This window comes from Hypanus sabinus, chromosome 9 (genome assembly GCF_030144855.1).
Source record: "Hypanus sabinus isolate sHypSab1 chromosome 9, sHypSab1.hap1, whole genome shotgun sequence".
NCBI lineage: Eukaryota > Metazoa > Chordata > Chondrichthyes > Myliobatiformes > Dasyatidae > Hypanus > Hypanus sabinus.
In genome coordinates, this window is record NC_082714.1 from 150,235,910 (window position 1) to 150,250,771 (window position 14,862).

Consider the following 14,862-nt stretch of genomic DNA (forward strand, 5'->3'; position numbering starts at 1 on the left):
CGATGCAGGGTTTTGATATACTTCCTAATGTAATGTACCTAAAACTACTTATTCCCCTTTGTCTCATCTGATGTTTTGATTCAATCAAATGTGAAACTTTTGGCTTCATGCTCAGTCTTTTAGTGAAATCTAGAATCTTGAGGATGTTTCTTTAGATCTGACACTTTCCTAGTGATGTACCAACACATTTTAGCCTGATAGTTTTTCTCGCTGAGTGCACTAAAATCTGTTTGACATTTAATTGTGCAAGCTTCACCTTCCATGTCTTTATCATAGAAACACAGACAACCTACAACACATATAGGCCCTTGGCCCACAATGCTGTGCCGAACACGTACTTACTTTCGAAATTACCTAGGGTTACCCATAGCCCTCAATTTTACTAAGCTCCATGTACCTATCCAGGAGTCTCTTAAAAGACCCTATCGTATCCACCTCCACCACCACCGTTGCCAGCAGCCCATTAAACATTGTGGCCTAAATATTCTACATCAAAGACCAGATCAACTGTTGTGAATGAGATATCAAGAAAAGCAATATTTTAAGCATAGTCTCTTGGTGGCAATGCTGCTTAGCTTCTTCCATGTCCAAAAATCATCCATTAACGATTGATTCTTTTTGTATGTCATTGAATGCTTGTGCTGAAATAGTATCTTTTTGTCATATAATTTTGCTCCTTTAAAGGATTACTAAAATTCATTTGTGTCTTTAAAATTTCCATTAGAGTTGCTGTGAGGAAACGAGGGTTTACTTCTATTCATTGAATTATGGTATTAAACTACCAAAATTTAAAAACTTGCCAGAAATCAGTCAGAAGTTTCAAATCATAAACAAAAAAGTCAATATGCTGGAGGACCACAGAAGGTCGAAATGAATAGATAGTCAACATTTTGTGCCGAGATCCTTCAGACTGAGAAGAATGGGAAAAATGCCAGGATAAAAAGATGGCGGTAAGGAAAGGAGGCTAACTGGAAAGTGATAGTTGAAGCTAGGTGGATGGGAAGAAGCCAAGGACTGGAAAAGGAGGAATCTGATAGGAGAAGAGAATGGACCCTAGGAGAAAGGGAATAAGGAGCATATCTGGGGGGAGGTAATTGGCAGGTGAGAAGAGGTGGCATAAGTTGGCGAAGACAAGCTCTCAGGAAGAATATGTGGCTGTGGTAGCAGGACTGAGTGAGAATGTGGTCGAAGAGTTGGAGGGCAGCAGAGCTCAGAGGGGGAGCAGTTGGAGAGGGTTTCACTGAACTGTCAAAGAGAATATTTAAACTTCTTCAGGATAGGCATCTATCGAAGAGACTTCACAGTGGAGAGACAAATCATAAACACAAGATAGTTTGCAGATGTTGGAAATCCAGAGCAACACACACAAAATGCTGCAGGGTGCTCTAATATTTACTTGAATTTCCATGTTAAATGCTGTCAAATCTGAATCTTGTAACTGTAATCTATCAGAATAAAGAATTCTTAAAACTTTCTAACAACTTATCAAAATGCAATTTCCAGCTAAGTATGTGCTGCAGTATGTAATTGCAGTTGGATATTGCTGTGATTCTGCAAAAATGCATACTTCCTAGACTCTGGTACTCTGGAGTGATCAATTGTTATGGTTGGATTCAAATTGGTGATGAAATATATTTAATAAATTTTATGTCCTTTGTTCTGATAAATCCAATAGCTGGAATGCCATTGTTGCTTGAAAGTTTCAGAAACCAAGCTAATAAAAGCAAATTGCACAAAGAGAGATCAACCTTTATTCAGGTTCTGTGTAGTTCCCTCTATTCAATTTGTCTCTTTCAACAACTGTAACTGACGGTGCACATCTTACTTGCTGAATTAGATTTAGGTTTCTGTAGGTCCCTGAAGAACTTTGCAACTATTTGCTTTGGGTATTTCATCTCCAAAGGTTTGTTCCTGTTTTCATTTGTCATGTGCTGTGTGGGATTGACAAATTTTAAAAATGACTGAAATGAACAGGTCAGGTAGCATCTGTAGAGAGAGAAACGATGTGTGTGGTCATTTCACTATAAGAACCTTCCTGTATAAATAAGGGAATTTAGAAGTAAATGAGTTTTGAAATGCTTTAAAGGGAGGAGAAAATGAAAGAGAAGGTGTTTGGAAGGGTAGCGGACTGGGATCATTAAATGATTTGAAATGGGATGACAATACAAGGTGAAATAGTGAAAATGTGTGTAAAGAAGCTAGAAAGTTAAATTAACTTAGAAAGCTACCCTTGGCACCCCATTTTATCCCTGATGAACTAATCAAATGCTGTGTGTTTGGGGGATATTCACACAAATTTCTTGTCTGATCCTTTTAAGGTAGGTCATCTATCAGAAAAAAATTACTTTTCAGACTCATCGACAAAGTTTTGGATTTAAAGAGCAAATTTCAGACTTCAATGCCTATTCCAGTTCAGGTCTCTAAAGGCCAATTTAATCAGGTCAACAAGAAAAAGGACTCGACTACCATTATAGAATTCGCAAATGCTCCTGAAGAAAATGTAGCAACTAATTTTACTGAAACAAAATTAACTAAACACTTCTTCATTCTCATTTGAGTATGTTTCCTGACTTTAGGAAGTGGCTTCAGAAGATATCTTCTTGAGGAAATAAGAAGTTTAGAAAGTAAAAGTGGGCTCCAAACTAGAAGTAAGCTTTCAAGTGAATTGTTCCGATATTGAGAGCATGCACAAGTATTTCTTTATGAAAAATAGTTGGATCTAGTCACAGTTGTTTCCTTATGTATCTCTAACTTTGCGTGTGCGTCTGTACTTACAGCAACAGTAAAAGCAGTACATTATAAATAACATTGTTAGAAATTTACCCATGATATAAATTGTGTTCATTCGGAAGTACCCCACATTTCAATTAGAATTGTAAGTCATTAACATAAGAATAAATGCGTCTATAATAAATGGGATGGCATTATGCAGATAATGAGACAGCTAAGAGAATATTGAAAATGAGTACTGAAGATCAAAATACATGAACCATACAAAGGACTAAGATAACTATACCAGTAATGAAGGCCACTTCCCAGATGCATAAAGGAAGTTGTGGTTACAGTAAGTTTTAGGTCTGTCATTTTCTGATATTTTGCTTCCTTTTGGGGCTTTTTCTCACTCAGTATCTTGAAAAAGTATTCAACCCTGACAATTATTTTCACATTTTACTGCCTCATTTTCTAAATTTAATATATATATAGAAGTAGGATTTTTTTGAGCTCATCTACAAAACATCATGTCAGATCAAAAGAAAAATTTCAAAACCTGTCAACAAGTTACTAATAATTAAAAACCAAAATTGTTAGGCTGAAGAAGTGTTCACCTCCTTTGTAATTACTGTGTTAGCTTTCCTCAGTTGCAATATATTACCTTACCAACTCATCCAATTTGTTGATGTAGAAAATTGGAGAATCACCTGTTTTCAATTAATTATAAGAATATATACCCCCTCTCTCTGTAAGGTACAACATTATAATAAACTTTCATCAGACCAAACCAAAATGAAGACAAAACAGCATTCAAGACAAGTCAGGGAAATGATAATAGAAAAGCATAAATCTGAGAAAGTCTACATGACCATCTGAAAGGCATTGAACATACCCGGAGCTCAGTGCAGTCCATTGTGAAGAAGTGGAAAATTATGAAACCACAGCCACACTGCCTAAGTCAGGGTGGCCCTCTAAACTTAGTTGCTGGAGAAGAATGGCTGTTGTAAGAGAGGCTACTGTGATGCCAGCAGTCACTGAATGAGCTGCAGAAGTCAGTGGCTGCAACTGGAGATGAAGTTCATGGCTCCATAATCTCTAAGGCTTTGCACAAAAAGGGTATTTTTGGAAGAGTGGCAAAGAAGCAGCCCTGGCCAAAAAAAAAGTATATCCTTGACTGTAAAGACTTTGCAAAGTGTCATTTAGAAGATGCTGTAAAGATGTGGAAGTTCTTCTGGTCTGAACTTTAAGTGGAACTTTATGGCCTCAGCACTAAGTGGTACACATGGTGTAAATTTAATACTGCATATCAGCCAGGTAACACCATCCCCATTGTAAAGAATGGTGGAGGTAGCATTATGCTATAGGGATGCTTTTCAGCACAGGGCCTGGAAATCTGGTCAAGATTGGTGGGAAGATGAATGCTGTTAAATACAGTGAGATCCTGGCTGAAAACTTGCTAGCCTCTGCCAGAAAGCTTAAACTGGAGAGAGGAGAAGATTGTTTTTCAGTAGGACAACAAACCAAAGCACACTGCCAGAACAACTACGGAGTGACTTCAGTTGAGGAAAACTGATGTCCTTAAAATGGCTCAATTAGAGTCCTGACCTTAACCTGATTGAACATCTCTGGCAAGACCACAGATTGTTGTCAGCACTGGTCCCCAACTAACCTGGCACAGCTTGAGTGATTTTGCAGAGGAATGGGCAAATCTTGCTCCATCACGTTGTGCAAATCCAATAAGGACATCCAAAAAGACTGGCTATAATAGCTGCAAGAGGTGATTCAACAAGTACTAAGCAAAGAGGAATGAATACTTTTGAAATACTGATACTTCCATTTTTGAATTGTGTACTTTTTATGCTTCATAATTTTCCTTGTAATTTGGGCTGGACTGTGAAAAAACGCAATTCACAAATAAAATTTTTCATTTAAATTAATCAAATCTCTGGTCATAAAATTTATGTGAACAAAAGGTTGGGGGCTGAATACTTTTACAAAGTTCAAAATAACTATACAACTGTAAGATATGTTGTCTTGTGGGCATACTCAATAAATCCATAATAGAATAAAAACCATAACTGGATCAATAAAAGACTGCACCTACTTGTGTGTTCAATCAGTGTGCAAAAGACAACAAACTGTACAAATGCAAAAAGAAAGAAATAATAATAAGTAAGCAAAACAATGAAATTATTTTTTTCTCAATTGATCAATGAATCTGATAGCAATTCCTGCACTTGTTACTGCCGTCCCCTTAAGGGGAATTAGAAAGACATTACATAGAACTTCAATATTATAAGCAATTCAGGATGAAAAATCTTGGATACATTTAAAAGAAAGTCCTATTTAACCCTTTTTTTTTGATCAGAGTTTCCATATGTGCATACTAGTATACTAGGCATATATCTGGGGAGATTTCTCTCGGAGGATAGTGGCATTGACAACGACATCCAGAGCCGCATTAAACAGGTATCAGCTGCCTTTGGGAGACTTCAGCGTAGAGTCTTTCAGAACAGGAGCCTTCATCCCTTCACAAAGGTCGTTGTATACCAAGCGGTCTGTGTCACCACCCTTCTTTATGGCTGTGAAGCTTGGGTAACCTGCAGCAGTCACATTAAGTCCTTGAAGCGCTTCCACATAAGCTGCCTTCAGCGCATCCTGGGAATTACTTGGCGTGAGCGGGTGCCTCACACTGAAATACTAATCAAGACCAACTGCAGAAGTATTGAGGCCATAATCACCCTGCGCCAGTTGCAGTGGCTGGTGCATGTGATAAGGATGCCCCCATGTTGGCTACCCTGCAGAGTGTTATACGGCCAGCTCATGGTTGTCACTCAGCTGGAGGGCCGAAGAAGCACTATAAGGATCAGATGAAGAATGCTTTAAGGAAGTGCGAGATCAGACCTGAGGACCTGGAGGATATTGCTGCTGACCGTAACACTTGGCGACTGCTATGTAGGGATGGGGTTTGTATTCTGGAGACGAAAGAACAACCAGAAGACGGCAGAAGAGAGCCAGGAGAAATGCAGCCATGGTTGCCATCACTACCACTACTACACCACCACTACCATATATACATGTCCCACATGCAATAGAGCTTCTGGGTCCAGGATAGGACTGTATAGTCAGCAAGGATCTCACTGTTAAAGGAGTGGATGTCGTCATTGGATCCCGATGGACAACCTAAGAAGTCTAGGCAGAGCTGTGGGAGGGCTATAAAACAATTAAATATGCTTTAAGGTTTTCCTTGAATCTTACTGTTTGTTTTCTTTTGCTTTCTCATTGCACGATTTGACTAGTTTGATGAACGCTATATGAAAATATTAAAGATAACTCCAAAGAGTTGTTTCATTAGACATAGGATTGTAAATATTGGTGTTGAAGTTTAAAAAGGAATTTGGTTTTGATATACAAACAGATTGACAAATAATTTTGGGAGGCAGGTTGAAAGACCTCTTAATGATTGCTGTTATGTTAACAAAAGTAAGATGCAGAGCACAGAATGATTGTAATACATCATTCATAAAAACACAGAGGTTTTGCATTTTAGCGTTTGCAGCTGTATTTGATTAGGGCTGGCAAGGCTATTTGTTCGGTTCAGAAGTCAGAATTTTTTAGCACATCCCATGTACAAAAGCAGAAACTATATTTTGCTGTCAAAATTACAAGTGTTTCTGCTATAAAGTGATAATCACATTTTTTAAAAAAAAAAATTTGTTATAGAGCACAGGCCTTCAGAGCATAGGTTTAAATAGATACTTTTGTGATCATGATTATGATTACCTTATAATCAGTCTGGCCTGTGTAATGCCAATAATATTTCCCAGCTCATCAGTAGTGTTATAACCAATTCATGGTATGGAAACATGTTGTAGAGGCACAAAATTGTAGGAAGTTTAGGCAGAGCAATCAGTGAATTGATTGAGTTGTTTGTAGTAATATATAACAAAGCACACTCACCAGTAGGTTACTCAGTTCAACACCAGGCCTCATCTCAGCATTGATCTTGGCATCAATGCAAGAATTCAGTGACACTCTGTGGCCCAGCAAACCTTCATAAACCTCAAGCCATTGAGGGTTAATGGAACCCCCAAGTGAATGGAATTTTGATTGACCCGGGAATGTGTATGGCCAGTTATTACAGCATTGTTTTTTTTCTTTGCAACTGCAGGATATGTGTCACTTGACTATGTTTATGTCTTTCCTTTCTGAATTCTTTAACTCGTACATTTTTTTTGTTCAACTCGCTCTCTAATACTCATTCACCTGCAAATTTTGTTTTTCATTTATTCCCTATGCTCATCCTGGTTTTTTACCTTATTAGTGGCATTGTCCTATTCGTCTGCCCTCCCTGTAGTTTAACAAGTTTCTTTGTCTCGTTCCCATTTTCTGACCATGTTAACGGTTTCTCTTTTCCACAGGTATGGCTACCCTATTCAATATTTCCAACATTTTCTACTTTTATTTAGATCTCCAATATCTGCATTCTTTTTTCACTTTTATGAAGTGGAAATTCTGGATTAAGCTAGTTTTAAAGTAGCAGATTTCTTGAAAGACTTTGCCTCTGCATTAGTAATTTAATGATGTGATTGGGTTGGGAACAGATTGACTTGGTAGTTGAATTCAGAAGATCCTTGAAGGAAAATGCCAGGTATTTGTGTTCACCTTTGTTACTGGGAATCCAGTCACTCACCTGTATCTGTTCTAAATGTGAAGCTGGCATTTCAACAGTTTTCCTGAAGTAACTGCTAATGAAAATTGAATTTCAATGTAGGTTATTTAGCACCTAATTTTCAAGCACCAAGCAATTTAGCACCTAATTTTCAATGTTAAGACAAAGTTGGCCATTCTAATTGGTAGCTCAGTTCGATTTCTGATGATCCCAAAGAAAAAAATTAATGCAACACATGCAAATCAGGCCAGACAGCATCTATGGGAAAAAAAGTACAGTCGACAGTTCAGCCGAAACATCGACTGTACTTTTTTCCTTGGATACTGTCTGGCCTGCTGAGTTCCTCCAGCATTCTGTGTGTGTTGCTCAGATTTCCAGCATCTGCAGATTTTCTCTCGTTTGTCGAAAAAAATTATTGTTCGAAATAAGTAAAGATTTACTTCAGAGATCCCAAGAGCTATTGAATACTAAACTTTGAAACAGACTAACTTTGATAAATAAAGTCAAATATTTACACGAATGACTAGACCTTTGTCCTGTAGCCATGTTTCTAAAAAAAGACAGCAAACCTGGTACTATCATTATATATAATCTTTCGGTTGGTCAGCTTTATGCATTTCACACTTTTTTAAATAAACGCAGATGCCATGCTTGTTAAATTGTTACGTGGACGGAGTGGTGGAGGAGGCATAGATGTAAATTTGATTCAGTGCCTTGTTTTTCACAACAAATCCAGCAGAATCTATTTTTTTTAAAAATATCTGGACTGTAATCTTCACTTGCCTGTAAACAGAAATCTCTCTAAATACAAGGAACTGTAAAGTGGGAATGATACAAGGTACAGCAAGTAAGTTGTTAAGCCAGCAATCTTGTGTTTTAAAGACTGCGTCAGTTTAAATTAATGCATATATTTTGATCTAAAATCCCCAAATGCTTATGTTGCTCTTTCATATTTAGTGGTTATGACACAGTTCTCCAAAAATAGTAGGTGCAGAATAATTGGCTGAAACTATATTGGTTTTTTTTCATATAATTTGTCGGAGGTGGGTTGGTTGTGATTTTTGAAAATACTGCATGTAAGCAGAGACTTATAAATAGCAATATATGGTTCAGTCTTCTGTAGCTATTCCAAATTTCAAGTACGTGTTCTGATTGCACCACCTTTCATTGTGAAAGAGCTAATTTGAAACATGCACGCTGTGACGTTTGCAGCTTTCAGTTACAGTAATTAAATAGATAAAAAAAAGTAATCCAATCAGGGCAGCATTCTTTGATGGCGCTCTGCATGCTGGAGAGAAGCTTGATGCATTCTTTCGGAGGAGGAGATTGGGATTTTTTTTAAGCATTCATTACGATCAGTGTAATAATTCTGCCAATACAGGAAGGAAAATGCATTGGCTGCTGACTGGGCAAAGATCACGTGAGCTAAGTGAAACAAGCTGATGAGTTTTGTTGATTTGTTTCCTGTTTTCTGTTTTCACCACCATCGAACTGAAGGCTCTGAGTTCTGAAAGGTCTTCAGCTCATTTTGCACATTGGTTAATGTTTGGGAGACGGTAAGTGGGAAACAAAACAAAGTAGACAATTACTTTAGGCAACTGGTCAGTCGTTAGTGTTTTATTCGAACTGCCAGGAAGATCTTGGCAACTTGCCCTATTTCAGCAATCTCATTGGCTAAGGTAAGCATTAGTTATTTTTGTAATATAAGTTCAGTCTTTGTGCTGACTTCCTCTACATTAAAAGCTTCTTACTGGAAGTACTGTCATAGAGACTATGCTTCTCGAGTGTGTGGGTGCAGTTATTTCAGTTTTGCTTGCTAAAGACTACTTTTAGTAAATTTTTTCAAGTGTCATTTTCCCACCAGTCTTTCATGCCTGCATTCATCGTGAAATACAAATACGAGTGTTAATTTGTTAAATCGCTGCATGAGATTGTGGTAGGATACGCCTGTAATTTTAACCAGAGGAGCTGTAATGCATGTATGAGAAATGTGTATCTATTTGACTAGTAATACAGATCCATCCGTTAATCTTTATTACACATAGAAGCATCCTGTTAGTTAATTTGTGGTGATATTCAGTTTGATTTTTGAATCAGTTAATCTTTTTCTTTGATTGATTAACAGACACATTTGATAAGATTAATAGATTTTGATAGATAAAAGGAATTCTTGACACAGATCATTGAGTGAATAGAAAAAATATGGAAAGTTTTTAACAATGAAAGATTTTCTAAAATAATCTCTTTTATCCTTGCCCTCCCCTTTAGTACATGTGTAAACTGTTTTGTCATGAGTACTTCATAAATAATTTGAAAGTATGATACTTTTCTGATATTATACATCTGCCTTTTCATTAAAATTCTTGAAGAAGCATTATTGGTTTCCATGTCATCATCAAGTAGAGGGGGAGTACTCACCATCATGAACTGTCAAATAAAATTTTAGCTGTTTATGCATAGCAAAAGCTATTTTTAAGGAAATGTTCTAAATTAGCAGGAGACAGATAGCAAATTAAAGCTTCGATTCTTACCAAAAATTCTTCTGATTATTAGAATTGGATGGAATTGTTTTTGTATGACTTGCAACCTGCTGTTGACCGTCTATTGAAGATGTTAGTGACTATCTTGTTGTAATGGTATCGCAGCAACAGAAATATTTACTCTCCGTGGCTCTTCCTGGTCTATGACCTTGCATTGCTCGAGCCTTTCTGAATAAAGGTTGCAGCACTTTCTCGTTTTATGAAGCAAAGTGGTATTATACAACACCTCCCATAGGATCCAACAAATGTGCAGTCTGTTGGTGATTATCTCTGTGCTATATAGGTTATTAATTTTGTCTAAAAATTTATCCTGTGGTGTCATTTTGGTCTTTCATAATTTATATTTCCCCATGGCAATTAGTCTTTCTAATTAGACTGAACATGCAGTGCTGTAAGGGTACTCTGGTTGATCAATTACAAAGCACGTTTTGGAAAATAAGTTTTTAGGGCTGAATAGTTGTAACACTTATTTCACTTTTTGGATGCTCCAGGTTAAATCATCGCCTTTTCTATTTAATTGTTTTAAATTGATTTCACTTTTTACTTTTCTTTTATTTGGACCACTCTCCACTTTGTTTTAACCTAAATAGATGTTTCCTCATGCTGATGTAGAACCTATATTCTGCACTTGTATTGAATGCATTAGGGTCATGTTACATGTTGTTCCTCTCCGTGCTGTGTGGTGCATCGAGCAGCAACCTTCCCATTTCTTTTAGTATTTTGTCTGCTTTTTATGAGGCAGAGTTGCTAGCTTGACATTCAATCCAGCACGGATGGAAAGCGTGCAAGGAACTGGCAGGATTCGAACCTGGGACCACTTGCCTTGAAATCCAGCACTGATGCCACTACACTGCCAGCCAGCTATTAGGGTTATGAGCATTATACACTTTGTTGCCTGAAGATCCCTTGGGCAAGTATCCTTCTGGAAGCCAGCCTAGTACGTATTTAAGAAATGCTTTGAAATATTCATCATCTTATGATACAACCAAGACGAACTGACCAATAGACCCTTATGATCATTGATTATCAATCTAATCTTAGAATGCATGTAGGGTGTTTCACCATGAAGAAGGGAAGGTTAGACAGCAGAGAGGAAGCACGATAAACAACAATGTGTTTTTTTTATGGTCTCTGCTATGGTAAAATGGTCTAATACATTATACAGAAGTTTTACTGAACAATGTTTGATGTCAAGCCTCATTCAGGCAGATGACTAAAATCAGGCATTGAGATACTTTTAAAGGAGGCAAAGAGAAACAGGAAAGGAATTTTATTGGTTAGACAGTTAAAGATGCAAGAAACAATGAGAGGGCAATTAAATTAGAGGATGATTGAATGATTAGTATTTTGGAAACCGTTTTCTTGGTTGGTCAGTGGACTAGAAGAGACTATGAATGGGAAGACTGTGGCTCGATTTGAAAACCAGAGTGAGTTTTGTTTTAATGATTGAGGTACTTAACTGGGACCCATGAAAAGCCAAAGTTTGGGTTAGGACTTAGAGGGATTTGGTGTAGGAGATGAATATGGAAGTTTTGTTGATCTCAAGATTATGCAAAATGTTGAAAACTGTACATTGAGTAGTCCAGAGATGTAAGTCCCAAACCTTAAGGTTACATTTCCATGTGCTGTGATTTAATTCCAAAATAATTTTTTTTTATTTCGCCATGGATAGAATTTACTTGTAAATTTTCAGTTTGGTGGTATGCATTAGATTGCCTAAAATATATCGGAAATCCCAAGTCCAGGTGAAATTCCTATGTGAACTTGACCTGCAGTCATCATGGCATGAGGCATGACTGCGTGAGAGAAAATGTTATTGCTTCACTGCTATGATTAAAGGACTAAGAACTGGATGGTCTCCTTACATTGTTATAAATCATATTAACTGGTTGCACTGACCTGAGTAAAGGAAAAAGTCAACCAAAATTTGAGCCTATTTGTAGAATTTTTTTGTTACTTCTTTATTTGTGGAAGTTGTATTTTGACGGACAGAAAAATAATTTGGTTTCCTGGTAGTTCCAAATTTCACCTTGCTACACTTTTTAGTCAGAGTGAAAAGTTTTCTGAATTAGTTTTGAAACAGTTCACAATATCTATTTTTTGGACGTTCTGTCTGAAGAAGAATTCTTGTCCAAGTATAAAATATTACATTAGTAAAATACTATATTTACTACTACATTAAACTACTACTAACATGTTGAGAAGATGATTTGTTCAATTGCTAAACCAAGTGATCAATTATCTTGACACTAATAATGAGATCTAAAATATTTTTAATTGCCATTCATGCCTTATTTAGTTCTTGAATAAAATTTAAGTGCAGTATTACTAATATGAAGTTATGGAGATAGTCATACTTAAATTCTCCCATTGATTTTTGTTAATTTGTGCTTCATTTACCAGTGTACCATATTATTTGTGATCCTTGCCTTAAGAAATTTTATCATAAAAATATTAATTACCCAGCATCAACAGTACTTGGGGGAAGTATTTCCAGTTTTTAACTTGACGTCTTTGTAGAATAGAGCATTTTGTGATTTTCTTTTTCTCTCTTGCAATCCCAAATTTTTCAACTATTACAAAGTTATGCCCTTATGAAATACAACTTCTCAGTATCTATCTGTTCAAGCCCTGTTAAATACCCCCGTTAGATCACTTCTCAGACTAAAATAAGAGGCAACACCTATGTTTATACATCCAATCCTTGTTTTAACCATTTAAATCTTATTGTAAATCTTTTGAATTTGTGCTTTCCTTCCGACCTGTGCTTTAGCTATTGAAAGCTGAACGCAGAATTCCAGGTGAAGGGTGACAAGAATTTGTATTACTGCAATATTGGTGTCATCCTTTGAATTGCAGATCCCATTAGTTGTCTAGATTATTTTTGTACCTTTGCATTACATTTGAGCTGTGTATATGGCATTTTTCTTTCCTATCTTGGTTTCTCAATATTAAGGACATAATTCTAGTTTGTCTATCTTGAATTCAGAGGGGATGGCCGTGAATCTCACCACATTAAGCTCCAGTACTCATAGTTTTGTCAATTCATGCATTTACTGCATAGCAAACTATTTTGTGCATTTAATGTGTTTTGAATGAAGGATGAAGAAAATGATTCCCTTCTGATGCTAAAAGAAATCTATGGGGTTTTGCGTAATGATGTACTGAAATTAAAAAAGCATAACATATTACAACCTGGAGTCATTGTTCTATTGCTGATTTAAAAGCTTAAAATGTGCATATTAAGTGTTGAGCACAGTTATCCCATAACAATTTCAAGGGCATAATTACTAGAAATAAAATTACCAGCTGCTTTTAGAGGAAAGAATAATTTTAAAAATAGGTGTTATATCCCATGTACTTTACTGCAGAGATTAATACCAGGCTAATATGCTGAATCAGGGCAACCTATTTGTGGGGATGTGGGAGAAAGCTGAGGAAGTTTTATGTTCTGTGGGAAGTTAGTTAGTTCACAGTGGATTGAATGTTCTCAGATGAAATCCTGCATGCAGGTGGATTTGTATTGCTGTTATTTAGTTTGGGAATAGGAGGAGTTCATGGCTAAAATAGGATTAAGGTGAGACATGCGGGATCTCCCCACTGAAAACTAGGCTTTCCTGTGGGGAATGACTGGGTCCTGTTCACCTATAGATTTTGGGCTTATTCACCTTTTAAGTCTGAGTTAATAGAGGTGATATCATTGGGTTGCCATTGACACTTCCTGCTACTCCCACCACTGGATACTTGTAGAATGCTGGTGAGCACATTGGTGATCCTGATCAGATCTGCTGCTTGATTATTGCAAGATTTACACAATATAAGTTGCACTTTCACAAAATACTTTGATTTTACTGATTTCATTAAGCCTTTTAAATGCCCTGTTTTCCTCTTTTGGCATACAAATTTAGCTTGTCCTCTTGGTGAGTGCCTTTGTATTTTCTGTTAGGCCTAATCCCTGAATGACTTTTAAGCTCATATGATCCTGATTTCCACTTTTAGATACTTGGACTCAATACAGTGTATTGGAATTTCAAAGTACTTTGATTTCAAATGGCAATGTCCTGGTTTTCACTTAACTTACAAATGATCAGGATTTTGCCTGTAGATGGGATTTGAACTTGAATCATTATTTTTCTTTCAAAATGATCAGTGTTGAGACAATGATGAAACACGTTTGTGGCCGTAACCAAGTATGTTCTGTGATGCTACATGTGTTCCAGAGAAAGCTTCATCAGAAGGAGCTCTTGCTCCAGTATGGGGAAGGCAACTTGTCAGAGTAGTTTTGGATAACAGTGATGTTCCAAGGTTGCCACAGACAGAATAAAACTTATGCAGTGTGTGATCACTTTGCCTTAGCTGCACCTTCCTCACTTCGTCTTCTTTCAGTTTGCTTCCATCTAGAAGTTGAAGTCTATTGACATAGAGACATAGAAACATAGAAACTTAGAAAATCTACAGCGCATTAAAGGCCAATCGGCCCACAATGTTGTGCTGACCATGTGACCTACTCTAGAAGCTGCCTAGAATTTCCCTACTGCAGCTCTCTATGACCTCCTGACTAACTGCAGTAAAATCCATCTGTACTGCAGCTCTGGATACCACTGCGGTCCCGGACATCTTGTCCATACTGCACCAACCGCCGCCGCTGAGCTATAAACGTGCAGTCATCATTGTACTTTCTACTAAAATTTTCATGGACAGTTGTTTATTTTTTGGACTAGCTGGACGTTCTCGTAATTATTTTTGATTTTTTTTCCAGTCCAGTTACAGGGAAGTCTAGTTAACTCATGTTTATAACACAGGGAGGTTAGGATTCTTGATCATTGTTGATTTCCACCCCACCACTAGTTATTCATTACCCATTGATGCTCAATGCAACAGGATTCACACTGTTTATTGTTCTTGGTTATTATCACATTAAAAGTTGATGAAACTATA

The 14,862-nt window shown here is 36.9% G+C and overlaps 1 protein-coding gene across 10 annotated transcripts in view; it reads left to right on the forward strand.

Annotated features, from left to right (window-relative positions):
- Nucleotides 1-14,862, forward strand: part of LOC132399903 (nuclear receptor coactivator 3-like) — a 226,414-nt gene that overhangs the window by 109,785 nt on the left and 101,767 nt on the right. Inside the window, exon 1 of one of the 10 annotated variants that reach the window (XM_059980808.1) lies at nucleotides 8,805-8,940. The exons of 8 other annotated variants lie outside the window; for them this stretch is intronic. The gene's annotated coding sequence lies outside the window, so the exon portion shown is untranslated. Of the gene's footprint in view, nucleotides 1-8,804; nucleotides 8,941-9,038; nucleotides 9,064-14,862 lie in introns of those variants that run through there. One more of the 10 variants, XM_059980809.1, reaches the window with a different exon arrangement.